A 14,418-nucleotide genomic window follows, 5' to 3' on the forward strand; every position below is an offset into this window, starting at 1 on the left:
GAGTGGAGTAGAACAGGTACAAGTGGATCGATTTTTCACTCCATCAAAAATTTACAAAGACTAGGGGACACTCGATGAAGTTACAGAGAAATACTTTTTAAAACCAATAGGAGGAAGTATTTTTTCACTCGGAGAATAGTTAAGCTCTGGAACGCGTTGCCAGAGGTTGTGGTAAGAGTGGATAGCATAGCTGCTTTTAAGAAAGGTTTGGACAATTTCCTGGAAGAAAAGTCCATAGTCTGTTATTGAGAAAGACATGGGGGAAGCCACTGTTTGCCCTGGATTGGTAACATGGAATGTTGCTACTCCTTGGGTTTTGGCCAGGTACTAGTGACCTGGATTGGCCACTATGAGAATGGGCTACTGGGCTTGATGGACCATTGGTCTGACCCAGTGAGGCTATTCTTATGATGTTATGTATCTTTCCATACAAGTATGGAAGTTCTGGTGACTCTGCTGGCTGACCTTTTCAGTGTTCCTTTAGGGTTAGGAGAGTAGTCTTGGAGGAGTGGAGAAGGATAGAAACATAGAAAGATGATGGCAGAAAAGGGCTACAGCCCATCAAGTCTGCCCACTCCACTGACCCACCTCATTAAGTCTAAGTGCTAATGACCCAGTTCCTTAACTCGACCCTCGTAGGGATCCCACGTGAATCTTTATTCTTAAAGTCGAGCACGCTGGTGGCCTTGATCACCTGCACCGGAAGTTTGTTCCAGTGATCTATCACCCTTTCTGTGAAGAAATACTTCCTGGCGTCGCCACTAAATTTCCCTCCTTTGAGGATAGATGTGGTATTTCTCCACTGAAGGGGAAGTAGCTGTAGGCCAGTTAGTCTGATCCCTGTGGTGATTAAATTAATGGAACCTTTCTAAAACAGAGAATAGTTAAATTTTTGGAATCCAGTGTATTTGAGAACCTGTGACAGGTCTTACCAGACAGATCTATTTAATATCTTTGACTGGGTGACCAAACAGTTGGATTGAGGGAGAGCACTAGATGTGATGTACCTGTGTTATAGGTTTTGCTGACACCTAATTCTACATAGGCAACTTATAAATAAACTGAGTTCTCTTGATATGGGCCCTGAAGTGACTGACTGGGTTAAGAACTAGTTGAGTGACAAAAGGTAAAAGTAAATAGAGTTCACATGGAAGAAAGGGATTTAACCAGTGGTATGCTGCAGGGATTGGTACTTGGATCGCCTCTTTATAACATTTTTGTGAATGATATTGTGAAAGAGCTATCTGATAAGGTTTGCCTCTTTGTGGATGATACCAAAATCTGCAGTTGAGTAGACACCCTGAGGGTGTGGCTGGCATGATTAAGGTTCTAGTGAAGCTTGAAGAACAGTCTAGAATTTGGTGGCTAAGATTTAATGCAAAAAAAAAAATAAAAATACAGGGTCATCCATCTGGGCTGCAAAAATCCGAGGGAGCAATACAGGATAGGGAGTAAAGTATTAGTACCAAAGAAAAGTGGGACTCGGTGATAATCATATCTGATGATCATAAAAAGATGGTAGAAAAGGTGGTAGCAAAAGCCAGAAGGATGATTGGGTGCAGCAAAAAAAGGAGATGACAGTACCCCTATGTAAGTCTCTGGTGAGACCCCTAATTAGAGTTCAGTGTACAAGACTAGAGACCATACCTTCAAAACATATAAACAAGATGGCTCTAAAAATGGTCAGTGGTCTTTGTCATAAGTATATGTGGAAAAAAATTTAATATCTCAATATGTAGACTTTGAAAGAAAGGTGCTAGAGATGAGATATAATAAAAACATGGAAATACCTCCATGGCATAATGCACAGGAGGCAAGTCTCTTTCAATTGAAAGGATAAAAGTAAAAGAAGAAAGACTCGGGAGTGAGGAAATGCTTCTTTACCTACAAGGAAGGTGGTGGAAGCATGAAAAGGCCTCCCAGTGGAGGTGGTGGAAATGGAAACAAAGACTATATCTGAATTCAAGGAAGTGTGGGTCAAGCATGTAGTTTCTGTTGGTTTTTCTTTATTTGATATTTATTTGATAGATGAGCCAGCCAGGATCTTTAAAGGAGGTGAAGGGGTGGTAAATGGTATGGCTGGACAGACTGGATAGGCCCATGTGGTCTTTATGTTCCTTCATTTGCTATGATTCTGTGTTTGTTTGTTTTTATATTAAAAACCAATAGATGTGAATAAAGTCTTACATTTTAAAAGATGTCACAGTTGTGCTGTTAAGGAAAATTTACTAATTGGTCAATTTCTTCAGTTAAGAAGTTTATGCTCAAAAGAGGCAGTTTTTCCATAAAGAATCTAACCATATTTATTTATTTAGGTATTTATATACCGCCTATCAAGGTTATCTAGGTTAGTGTTCTTCAACCACTGGTCCATGGACTGGTGCCGGTCCACAGAAATTTCCTGCTGGTCCACAGGGCCAGCATGTGTATCAGGCCCAAAACTGTGTTCTTTAACTACCGGTCCGCGGTGCGATTGATGTATTCTTAATAAGATTATATTGTGTGTGTATATGAATGGAAAAAATGTGTGTATATATGAATGGAAAAAATGGTGTTACAATTAGGACTATGGGGGCAGGGCTAGGGTGGAGATTGGGTAGAGATGGGCAGGGTCTGGCCTACGACTGAGCCCAGTGTTCTTCAACCACTGGTCTGCGGACCGATACCGGTCCACAAAATAATTCTTTTATTTCTGCTGGTCCATAGGTGTAAAAAGGTTGAAGAACACTGATCTAGGTGGTTTACAATCAGGTACTAAAACATTTTCCCTATCTGTCCCGGTGGGCTCACAATCTATCTAACGTACCTGAAAGGACTGAGTGATTTGCCCATATGAGGAAAAGATTGAGGGCTCCTTATACGAAGCCACGTTAGTGGTTTTAACGCGCACTAATTTGCCGTCCGCGCTAGCTGCTACTGCCTCCTCTTGAGCAGGCGGTAGTTTTTCAGCTAGCACAGGGGTTTGCGCACGCTAAAAAGGTGCGTGCACTAAAGCCGCTAACGCGGCTTTGTAAAAGGAGCCCTAAGTGATAGGGAATACACTTCTCCCTCGTCATTCGCGGGGGATACGGGCAGATCCAGACCGCGAATGCCGAAAAACCGCGATTATCCAGCTCTGACCCACCCCCACCTCCATGCCGCCTTCCCGGCCTTAACCTGGTGGTCTAGAGGGCTTTCGGGGCAGGAGCGATCTTCCTACGCTCCTGCCCCGTGCAGATCGCCATCAGGAAATGGCTGTAGGGAGTTCCCGACGTAGTCTCGAGAGACTACAGGAACTCCCAGCAGCCATTTCCTCATGGCGATCTGCACGGGGCAGGAGCGTAGGAAGATCGCTCCTGCCCCGAAAGCCCTCTAGACCACCAGGTAAGGCTGGGAAGGCGGCAGGGAGGAAAAAAAGATGGATTATTTTTTTTTTTTTTTTTAACATTAAGACTTGTTTTTTTTTTTAAATTTTCCCCCTCCCCAGAAAAAAATCGCGATTATATGAAACTGCGAGTGCAGGAACCGCGAATGGGGAGGGGGAAGTGTACATGTCTATGTGTATTACTCAATTAAATCAAAGATATTTCAGATGCTGTCAGAGGTACTTCCAAAGACATTAAACAAGAGCAGCTGTAGTCAATAAGTCGGAAGAGAAGGCCAACTATGACGCACTTCATTCACAAAAAATCAAAGTGAAAAACACATTAAATATTAGTGAATAAGACGTGCCCTCAGCGTGAGGGAGTATGCATTAAGGCGTGCAACAATATAACAACAAAAGCTGATTAAGAAGGAGATTTAACTGACTTCCAGCCACACCCCATCATAGGGCACGTTGATGTGCATAAATCAAACAGTGATAAGAAATACTTCAAAATCAATTTATTTGGAAAAACCTAAGGGCTCTTTTTACTAAGGTGCGCTAGCGTTTTTAGCGTCCGCACAAAATTACCACGCGGTATGCTTCTAGAATAACGTCAGCTCAATGCTGGCGTTAAGGTCTAGCGCGCATGGCAATTTAGCGCGCGCTATTCCGCGCGTTAAGGTCCTAACGCACCTTAGTAAAAGGAGCCCTAAATGTGATTAGTTCACTGTGACAGGGTGGCACTATGTAAAGGCCACGCCTCCTCAGCATATGAATGAAAGAAATAGCAAGCTGCAACCATTTCAGTAGACCTCGATAGGAAGGTTCAACCAGGCTTGGTTTCAGGAACTCAATGCGCCCCCCTTCTTCAGGAACCCATCCCTAAACAGTTGTAAATTGATGAAAAAAACGCCTCATTAGATTTAAGCGAGCGTTCACACGAGATGAAAAGCTGGGAGGTGGCTCGGGTATACGTGAGAGCTAAAAGTACGATGCCCTCTCCTATTACAACTTATATTTGCAGAGTAGGAGGAACAATATTTATATTCTAGTGCTTCCAGCATGTGAAATTTTGGGATTGTTTTTTTACATGACCTTTTTTTTTTTTTTTTTTTTTACATCTGGACTGTTCAAGAAAAAAGTTAGATGGCTTGGATGAGACTCTTCAGCCTGAAATATCTTGTCGCCATGTCATTTTCTGGATATTCCAGAAACAAGTACTGAAGAAGTGTCAAATATAGTGCAAACAACACAATCACTTCTGGAAAAAATACTATTGGTAGTTCTATGAACAAACTAATGCCAAGCCTCAGAGACCGATTATTCAAGCCAACCTTGCTGAATAATGATTCGGTCAAGATCTCAATCATGCCTTTGGCATGAAAAAGAGCTAAATGTAAATATTTTATATGTATATATTCTTTTTATCTTTATATAGCTCTTTTTAGTTTTTGGTGTTTTATCTTTAAATTATATTTAAATATTTTTATATGTTTTTGTAAGGCATCCAACAATGCAGAAAAAAGTGCAAGAAATTTAAAATAGCACTTAGCTTAAAGTGGGACAGCACTGTATCCAAACCCAACGGGGCCACCGTTTCACCTGCGAGGCTTCGTCAGGGGAAACCAATTACAGTGCCTAGAAATGAATAGACATTTAATTACAAACAGTTCTTTAAGCACAGAATGGATGCATTGAATCAAAAATTGTTTAAATACAGTATTTTTAAGATAAGCAGCAAACTTACGGAACATGTAAAGCCTGGTTCCTTACTGAAAATCCGCTTAAAAATGGCGTCAGTTTAAAAGGACGCTAACCCATTTAAATACCCCTATCAAAAGAACTGGCGGCAAAAATTTTTTGATTCAATGCATCCATCCTGCCAGGACAGTTAGCGAAAAATGCTTGAGTACCTGAAGGTAAACCGACAAGACAACTTCCACTGATAGGCAATCTATAAATAAATAAATTAAAATAACAACAATGCTAGTTTGCTGATCAACCAATATTTGCATCTGCAAAGGAGTTTCTCTAATTACAGAGTTATAAACAAGCAGTGGTGGATATAACTCAGCGTGGGGATTTTTTATGGGGGGGGGGGGGGTAGCGAGGGGATTTCTTTCTATGGTGTTGAGGACCTCACATACTAGAGCAAGGTTTGCTGATCGAGGGTGGTTGTCAAAATAAGAGTGTGGTGGATACCCTGACTCTGACCTTTACTTTTTCTTGGAGGTTTCAAAGACATTGACATGAGCATTGGCATATGTTGAGGCCACATGCCATGTTTGCCTTGTGGCCATTCATTCCATATAGGCTGTAGTTGAAATGTTGGAGAATCGATAAGTTCTGTACTGACGACTGTATTGACGGCTTCTCAGTGGTGACAGTTGGGACATTTTCTCTGTGGTCAGTGGGTTCAAGCTATGACAGGGTTGAAATGGAGACAGATTCTATAAAGGCCACCGAAAGTTAGACGGCAATAGCCACCCTACCGCCGCCTAACTTATTTGGTTTAATTGGGTTTAAATGGTGCAATAATTTGATTGTGCCATTAAAGCCCAATTAATCCTTTGTTAAAAAATAAAAAATAAAAATCTGCCATTATGCAGCCTCCGGGACCGGCGCCTAGGTCCCTGGCGGCTAGCGATGCATAGTGCCAAAGTCCAGAAGTGGGCATTTTTAGGGGTGGCACTGGACTTTAGCATCATTAAGCGCCACTGGCCGCAATTAAGGAAGGACCCTGGGTGCCAGGAATGTAGATCTAACCCTGGCCTTGTGAGCCATGATGAGGGCAAGTTTTCACCTATCTAGACCTCTATTTGTGGGGTACCGCAGGGCTCTCCATTGTCCCCTATTTTGTTTAACATTTATATGACTATTATGTTTCTCTGTCTGAATTAAAAAGGGCCTGGGATAGGCACGTGGGATCTCTTGGAGAGAGAAAGAGATAATGGTTACTGCGGATGGGCAGACTAGATGGGCCATTTGGCCTTTATCTGCCATTATGTTTATATGTTGCTTTGCAATCTTTGAAACTATTTCCAATCAAAACAATTTATAATTATGCAGATGATATTTTTATTTTGATGGAAGTTGATCCTTCTCTGAATAGTTTGAAATCAGACATAAATTCCTGCATTTAAAAAATTCAAGATTGGGCATTTTCAGTGTGCATGAAATTAAATACTACCAAGACAAAATTGTTATGCCTAGCTCAATTTTGTTAGCCTCTCTTGACTCACTGAAAATTGATTTTTCATCTAGAATTCTGGGTTTTATTCTGGATTCTTAACTCTCATTATCTAATCAAATTAATCATGTTACTAAAAATACCTTTTTTTAGCTTAAAGATGCTTAGAAATGTATGTTGAGTTTGTTGGTTTTTTTTCCCCCCAGCAGCATTTTTCAGTTTTGGTTCAGGCCATTATTTTATCTGTTGGACTATGGCAATTTGCTTTATTCTTGTTTAAGTAAATGTAATTTGAGGAGGCTACAATTTATCCAGAATATGGCAGCTAAACTGATATATGGTAAACAAAAATATGATCATGCTACACCTTTGAGATCCCTTCACTGGCTTCCTGTTTACTGGAGGATCCAATTTAAATGTGCAACTGTAATTTTCAAAATCCTATATCGTATTATTTTTCTCCTTTGGTTCCTGTCTCATTTAATTCACAAGAGGAGACATGATCGAAACATTCAAAATACTGAAGGGAATAGACTTAGTAGATAAAGACAGGTTGTTCACCCTCTCCAAGGCAGAGAGAACAAGAGAGCACTCTCTAAAGTTGAAAGGGGATAGATTCCGTACAAACGTAAGGAAGTTCTTCTTCACCCAGAGAGTGGTGAAGAGCTGGAGGCTGTTGTAGGGGAAAATACCCTCCAGGGTTTCAAGACTAAGCTGGACAAGATCCTGCTAAACTTGGGACGTACACAGATGAGGCTGAACTCATTCATTTTAGAGCACTGGTTTTTGACCCAGGGGCCGCCGCATGGGCGGACTGCTGGGCACGATGGACCATTGGTCTGACCCAGCACCGGCAATTCTTATGTTCTTTTTTTTTTTTTACTTTATTTATTCAATTTTATCAATACAAACAAGCAATACATTACTTGTATTTCAGATTAACAGAAGTTATTAAAAAGAAAACTTATAAACCAATTCCACTTAAATCAGTGTTTTGGTTATTCATTTATACTTCCAATATATTTAGTCCACAAACTTTGAAGGGAGATTTTTAGAAAATAAATTAACAATAGAAACAATCTTTATCCAACCTAGAAAGCGGCAATTATCTGCGGTGCTACAGCCATTCATGGCAGGTTATACATTCTCAGCCATAGGCACTACTTGCTCTTTGGATTCTATAAATCCTACTAGTTGTTTAGGTTCAAAAAACAAGTAATTCTTGTTCTGATAAGACAAAAAACATTTTACAGGAAATTTCAACAAAAAATTTGCCCCCAAGGCAAGGACTCTTGGCCTTAATACCAAGAATTCTTTCCTAGGCCTCTGTGATCTTAAAGACATATCAGGAAATATTCGAACATTAGAACCTAAAAACTGATCATTAATATGACGAAAATACAAACGCAATATATATTCTCTATCACTTTCCAAAGCGAGAGTTATTAACAGGGTTTTCCTTTCCGTTATAACCTCCAAGGAGTTTTCCAGAAAAGTTGTTCTTATGTAAATCCCTAATTCTAGGAGCTCTCAGAAATATAAAGTTGGCTTTCCCACTGTTAAAGGAATAAAAACTGTGGCCAATTTTTGTTGATCATTCTCTTATTTTTTTTTTTTTTTTATTCGTAAAAGTTTGGAATGACTTTCCTTCTATAGAGTTCTCTCTCATCTACCCACTTTTCGTAAAGTACTGAAGACATATTTATTTCAGAGATTTACTAATGATCCTTCTTTTTTTAATAATCAATCATAAAGGATAAAATTCCAACCTAAAAGATATAGGGCTCCTTATACTAAGTTGCGCTAGCATTTTTAGCGTGCGCTGCCCCCTGCGCTACGTATAATGCCAGCTCAATGGTGGCATTGACGTCTAGCGCTTGCGGCACTGCAACTTAGTGAAAGGAGCCCTTAGTCTCTGCTCGAATCTTCTGTACACTTTTATTAATATTTTGTTAACCGAGTCAAGCCCTCCTGTTGGAATGAATTGGTATTTTAAAAAAAAAAATCAAAGATTAGATTAGATGATTCTGGAAGCAATGCCTATTAGTGATTGACATATGGTCGATGTCTGTCGCGTCAGGCACCTCTTACGGAATCAGGGCCACAGAGACCAGGATGGTGTTTTCAAGCAAAATATTACACTATCCATACTTCAGATTTTGTGGTGTTTAATTTGATCTGTCTATACCTCCTCAGTTGGACTTGTAGTCCATCCTACATATAGCAGACACCCCCCCCCCCTTTTTTTACAAAACCGCGGAAGCGGGGGGGGGTTTTTTTTTTAGTGCCGGCCAGTGCACTGAATGCTCTGCGCTGCTCCCGACGCTCATAGGAAGTCTGTGAGTGTCAGAAGCAGCGCAGAGCATTCAGTGCACTGGCCGGCACTAAAAAAAAACCCGCTTCCGCGGTTTTTTTAAAAGGAGGAGTTAATGAGCACCAGAGCCATATATAAACAGTTACTGTCAGCACTGATTGTGGAACACTGTGTGTAGCAAAATAGTTTCATTTATTTATAGTAGAGTGTGATTGATATAATACTGCCATATTGGAAAAGAGGAGATTGAGAAAAGCAATTGAATTATGGAGAACAATTTTTGATGTTAAATATGGAAGTAATGTGGCTTTTTTAAATACCTTAATGAAGGGCTTCAGAACTTTAATTTGTAAGAACCTGCTGTGATTGGAATTTTTGAGTCATGTGATCATGGTTTTAAAAATGATAGAGTCTGGTGGCCATCTTGGATGCAGGCGGAATGTTTTTCTAGAAAGAATGCTGCTGGCTGATACATTTTAGAGTTGATTTTTGCACAGAAAGTGGACCAAGTACAGCTCTTGAAGAGAGACTTGCTAAAGCAGTTTTCTGAAGAAACATGCTATTGTGTTAGAATTGGAGTTATGGAGAAGAGTTTGCTCATGGATATTGAAGTTATCAAGTTGAGTACTTGGTTGATGGATTTGGTTGATGGATATTATGATGCCAACTGCATTTGAAGACCATTGGGTATGGTCGATACCTTGTATCAATATTTCCCAAACCTGATCTGGTGATCTGAGAGGCAAGAGTTGCATTTAAATATTAATAAAATAATTCTTCATGAAGTGGAAAGCCAGTGTATTCCAATCTCTCATGCATATTCCTTTGAGGATATCCTAATACACTGAATGTCTCAGGGATCACTGGGTCAGCTTTGGGAATACACATTAAAGAACTGGTTAGGAGATTGTTTTAATCCTTCCAACATGTTTTCAAAACAATTGTGCAGTGGTTGAATCCATTCTGCCTATAGGGCTAAAAACTCCAGGGCTGTGGTCAGCCATCACATATCTGACCCTGGTACAGTAAGATTCAACAGCATGGACTTACCAGGGTCAGATATGTGATGGCTGACCACAGCCCTGGAGTTTTTAGCCTGTTGAAATTCACCAGAACCCGATCATTGAAAGGCTGAAAGGTACTAGAGGATCCAGGTATATTATGAATTACCTTTTAAAGAAAGATGACCTCTAGTCTTACAAAGGAAAAAAATTGTTACAGCTTTGCAGCGAGAATGGTATGGTTCGAATGTGTGCTGCCTGGTCATTCTGAGGTCTGGGATCCCTGGCCCTTGGGAGCCAGAGCAAGTGTGAGATGAGGACCTATGAATCTGTAGTGATCAACTCAAGAAGCCCTCTCCCCAGGCAAGGAAATCCCACTGCCATGAGTTTCCAGAGGTTTCCATTTTCTTGGGATAGTACTTCATTCGTTTCTTGCTGCCTTCTAGGATCTGGCTGTAAAAATGTGTTTGCTCATCACTGCTGGAGGCACAGACGCACTTCTCTGTTTTCTGGTGGGCCGAAAATGACCATGGCTTCCCTCAGGATTCACAGAACAAGCAATCCCAGAGAACTGAGAATTTTACCAAAGGCTTAGAATATTTTGTGAAAATAAGGGGCCTGATATCAAAAAGAACTTAGTTTTGTATACTCTTTAGCACCACATAGTGGTGGTAGTGGTGACATGTTCTGTATATGTTCAGCACCACTGAATATATGTGTTCAGCACCAAGACTTATCTTTAAATTAATGTGTTGGCTGTCACCACCAAATGGGTGATCTGAGGGGAAGAGAGGAGAACATGTTGGGTTTTTATTTTTGGCTAAATGATGATAACTTTACCTCATGTGGAGGAAATGGGGGGGCTCTTCAGCAGTGGGATAATCAGGGTGGTACCATCTGGAGTGCATGGGGAGGGAGACTTTGTGGCCAGTCCTAGTTTTGAACTTCTCAAAGCAGTTTGGTATTTGTAGTCCCTGATTCTGCCCATTAAAATCAGTGCTTTAGGTCCCATAATGTGCCAGGACTGGCCTAGAATCTCCCCCCCCCCCCCCTGAAGTTGGATAACTGGGTAGCTCTGCAGATTGCACAATTGGTGTGAAACCATGTTTAGTAATTCGGGTTTAGTGCCTGCAGTTCCAGCCATTATCACTAGGTGTCAGTATTGTCTCAGAGCAAGGAGTATGAAATTTAATCAAAGGCAAAATATAGGGACAATCCCGTTAACTTTTTGATTGACATCAAGAAAGATTAGTTGGCTTTAACTATAAGGAGACTAGTGGCTGATTCTCCTGGTAGCTGATGCAGTTAGCTGTACTAAACATTAGTTCATTGGTTTACTCCAGATTTTCCCATGTTAGTCTTCCAGTGCAGAAAGATTTCCAGGAACAGGAGCAGTGGCCATGCTAAACACATGCAAAATGGTTGAATAACAAATTGCAGCCAATGCATTTAAAAAAAACAACCCAGCTCTCTTTATGCTAACTCAAGGCAGACTTAAAGCTAGAGTACAGTACAGAAACAAAATGGTCATCTGAAGTTACCGTATTTTCACGCATATAACGCGCGCATAACCTTGCGCGTTATACGCGTGAGCGCGTTGTACAAATTTTTTTTTACATAGTTCCCCGCCCCCCGACGTCCGATTCACCTCCCCCCCCCCGCAGGACCGCTCGTACTCCCACCCCGAAGAACCGCTCGCACGCACCCGCACTCGCACCCCCACCCAGAAGGACCGCTCGCACGCACTCGCACCCGCACCCCCACCCTGAAGGACCGCTCGCACCCCGACAGCCTCCTGACCCTCCCCCCCATCATGTAGACGCTCCTACCGGTGTCCTGCTGCTTCCTCTTGGCGGTCCCGGCCCTTCTGTGAGCCCTGCGCCTGCGCTGCTTTCTCTTCCGGCGGTCCCGCCCTTGGGCGGGACCGCCGGAAGAGGAAGCAGCGCAGGCGCAGGGCTCACAGAAGGGCCGGGACCGCCAAGAGGAAGCAGCAGGACACCGGTAGGAGCGTCTACATGATGGTGGGGGGTCGGGTGGCTGTCGGGGTGCGAGCGGTCCTTCAGGGTGGGGGTGCGGGTGGGCGTGCATGCGAGCGGTCCTTCGGGGTGCGGGTGCGTGCGAGCGGTCCTTTGGGGTGGGGGTGTGAGCGGTCCTGCAGGGGGGTGAATTGGACGTCGGGGGGGGGGGGCATCAGGCTTTCAGGGTGGGGACAGGACTTCAAGGGGGAGAGGAGAGTCGGGGTGGCCAGAGGAGAGTCGGGGCGGGCGAAAGGAGAGTCGGGCGGCGATGGCAGAGTCGGGGCAGCATGCGCGGTATCCAAATTTTTTTTAACATATTTCGGTTTCCCGCGCGCTATACCCGTGTGCGCGTTTTACACGGGTGCGCGTTATCTACGTGAAAATACGGTAATTTTTATTTCATTATTTATATACCACTTATATCCTAAGTGGTTTACATTCAGGTACTTTATCATATTTCCTTATCTGTCCCGATGGGCTCAAACTCTAGTGTACCTGGGGCATTGAGGGGATTAAGTGACTTGCCCAGGGTCACAAGGGACAGTGAGGGTTTTGAACCTACAACCTCAGGGTGCTAAGTGTGTAGTTCTAACCACTGCACACTTCACCTCAGAAGGCCTGAAATCGCTGGAGGCCCAGTGGGCCCCCCCAAGCACACTCCATTGTACTGCTGACTCATTCCCCTTCCCCCATGCTCCTGATGCCTCCTTATTCCCTGACCACCAATGTCTCTGGTGAACCGTGGCCCTCAGAACCTGAAGATTTTCCTTGGGGCCTCAGTGGGAAATGCATGGCACGAGTCTCTCAGTTTTTCAAGATGGCACAGAGACATGAGTGAGTGGGTTCTTCAAGGGGTTTGGGGAGCCCGCTTAAGCTCCTAACCTATTTTTAGTGAGGAAGAGGGCACAAGGGCATATGTGGGGTCAAGGAGAGGGAGGAGTTGGGAACTTCAGGAGAGCTGTTACCGTGTTTCCCTGAAAATAAGACCTATCCCAAAAATAAGCCCTAGTTAAGATCGATCCCTGAAGCCCCTCCCAAATGTCCCCGACACTCCCCGACTCCATCCTTGACACTATTGCTGCCCGATTGGTCGGAGGCAGCACTTTCAACCCCCGCCTCATGTGCAGCATCTTGCCTTTCCTCTCACCCATCCCCTTGTGCAGCATTTTTCTATCCCTCCCTCGCATCCCCCTGTGCAGCAGAACCCCACCGACCTGACCCACCATGAGACCGACATACCTCTGCTCTGATAACTCCCAAAACATCAGCAGTGGCAATGCTCTGAATGGGCTGCTTTGTGGCCTTTCCCACTGGGGCCTTCCCTCTGCTGCATCACTGATGACATCATCGACATCAGTGACGTACCAGAGAGAAGGCTCCGGTAGGAAAAGGCCGCAAAGCAGCCCGTTCAGAGCGCTGCTGTTTTTGGAGGCATCTGAGTGGAGAAATGTCGGGTCTCACGGTGGGTGGGTTGGTGGGGTTCTGCCGCACAGGGGGATGGGAGGGAGGGAAAGAAAGATGCTGCACAAGGGGATGGATGAGAGGGTCAGTGGGATTCTGCTGCACAAGGGGATGGGAGGGAGTGGAGGGGAGGAAAGATGCTGCACATGGGAGGTGGGAGAAAGGAAAGAGGAAGAATTGGGGTGGTGGAGAAGAAAGAAGATATGATTGTTGTACATGATAAAACTAAGACTTCCCCCAAAATAAGCCCTAGTGCATTTTTTTGGACCCAAAATTAATATAACACTGTCTTATTTTCAAGGAAACATGGCAGAATTGTTGGGGGTTGGGACTGAAGGTCCGGGTCCTACTAGGCCACTAAGGCATTTTTATGGGTAGGGTTAGTGGATTAAAGTCTTTTTTTTTTTTTTTTTTTTGTCAGTGCATAAGCTGTTCTTTTCTCATGTGCTAAAAAGAAGAGAAACACTTTACTATGTAGCAAATGGTTGCATATTACCACAGTGATGTATTTATTTTTTTCTGCACATGTACACATAATGGTATGCAGATTATTGCTGCAATAAAGTTTACTGCATCAGGAGTGTGTGAATTAGAACCCTGTTTCACTGGAGCAGAGCGCAGCATTTTAACACATAGCTTTTTGCGTCAAGGCCCTGGTCTGTTCCAAAGTCTTTTAGGGGGAGGAGGTTTCTCCTTGTGAAAACCAGGACTAGTCTCCTTGTTACTTCTGACCTGGAGCCCAAGGGATTAGAAGTCCAGTGGCTACAAATTTGGTCCCGGAGAGCCTCTCTTTTTCAAGCAGGTCTGGTTTTCGGAGAAGCTAGAATATGAAGATAAAACTTTCTTTTTCACTCTGAATACCTGGAATATCAGACCTTGCAGTTCTCAAACTAGACTGATGAAACTGCTAGGCCTAGCCTAGGCCTTTCTTCAGGACCCACATACATGCCTAATTGCAAATTTAGCTTAAAATGATGAGAGAAGAGGGGTGAGGGACAAGGAGTCTGATAGAGGCCTCTTGTGATATCACAGTAGAGGCTGATGACCTCACTGCCAGCATCGCAGTTGCTTCATCAGCTGGGAGCAGG

The 14,418-nt window shown here is 43.2% G+C and overlaps 1 protein-coding gene across 7 annotated transcripts in view; it reads left to right on the plus strand.

The window, feature by feature from the left end:
* Nucleotides 1-14,418, plus strand: part of SPECC1 (sperm antigen with calponin homology and coiled-coil domains 1) — a 334,491-nt gene that overhangs the window by 183,050 nt on the left and 137,023 nt on the right. The gene's annotated exons all lie outside the window — the stretch shown is intronic.

The sequence above is a fragment of the Geotrypetes seraphini genome, chromosome 15 (genome assembly GCF_902459505.1).
Source record: "Geotrypetes seraphini chromosome 15, aGeoSer1.1, whole genome shotgun sequence".
Taxonomy (NCBI): Eukaryota; Metazoa; Chordata; class Amphibia; order Gymnophiona; family Dermophiidae; genus Geotrypetes; species Geotrypetes seraphini.